This window comes from Chiloscyllium plagiosum, unplaced genomic scaffold (genome assembly GCF_037043375.1).
Source record: "Chiloscyllium plagiosum isolate Xiang-an unplaced genomic scaffold, Cpla_swu_hap1 HiC_scaffold_27, whole genome shotgun sequence".
Lineage (NCBI taxonomy): Eukaryota > Metazoa > Chordata > Chondrichthyes > Orectolobiformes > Hemiscylliidae > Chiloscyllium > Chiloscyllium plagiosum.
In genome coordinates this window covers 47,952,171-47,953,139 of record NW_028270165.1, presented here as the reverse complement: position 1 = coordinate 47,953,139, position 969 = coordinate 47,952,171, and the positions used below count along the sequence as shown (strand labels likewise).

At 47.2% G+C, this 969-nt stretch overlaps 1 non-coding gene across 1 annotated transcript; it reads right to left on the bottom strand.

Moving 5' to 3' along the window:
* Window positions 1-240: 240 nt before the first annotated feature.
* trnan-guu (transfer RNA asparagine (anticodon GUU)) lies at window positions 241-314 on the bottom strand. Its single transcript has one exon. It is a non-coding gene; the product is annotated as a tRNA-Asn (tRNA).
* Between the last annotated feature and the right edge of the window lie 655 nt (window positions 315-969).

Here is a 969-nt window from a genome sequence, read left to right as displayed (position 1 = left end):
GCAACATCTGTGGAAAGAGAATCAGAGACAACATTTCGAAATTCTGTTTTCTCCGACAGGTACTGTCAAACCTGCTGAGTTTGTCTTTTTGTCTCGGCTTCTCAGAATCCGCAGTCCCTGACGTTAGACACGAATTCAATTCAGAAACCCCTTTGTGGAGAGGATTTCCGTTTGGGGAACATTTTCCTGACCCCATTAAAAGCGTTCAGCTTCGAAGCCAAGGAAGAAAAGCGAACACAGCGCCCCTGGGTGGGCTCGAACCACCAACCTTTCGGTTAACAGCCGAACGCGCTGACCAATTGCGCCACAGAGACAGGCGTTGGCCTGGTCTGCACCATTGCTTAGGTGAGGCTATTAGTGAATTCATAATTCAGCCTCCCCGCCGAGAATTACAATTGTTGTCTTCCGCGCTGTCTTGCGAGAGATCACGGCTTTCTTAACTTGACTTGTGCAAAAATGCCCGATTAAACTTCTCAAAAAGAACCTTCGTTAAAAGAGGCTGGGCTCCCTGGATTACGAATGGGACAGGAAGTGAAATGATTGGAGATAGCATTGAACAGGTTGACGTGTTTACTTCCCTAATTTTCTTATCCCTATGCCAATTGGCACGTGGCTTGGGCAGTAATGTTATTACACACACTGAAGCAGAGGGATTTGAACCTGAGCCTCAGGGCTTTATGGGAGACTACAGCTGCACCACAAAAAAGAACTCTAGGAAATAGGTCCACTTCTGTTGAATGAGAGGAAACAGCTTCCTCCTCAACATGAGACACGACCACTGTACCCTCCGTGCCCATTACAATAAATTGAGCCTTCTCCTGTTGAATGAATGAGTGGGAACCCCTCTCGGAGCTCCAAGAAGCGGGGGGCCCGGCTGGAGGCTGGATTTGCTCAACGCTTGTATCTATTAACTTATTTACATGGTTTCTACTGTATGGGAGTATGGTTTACATTAAAACCGGAGGATCA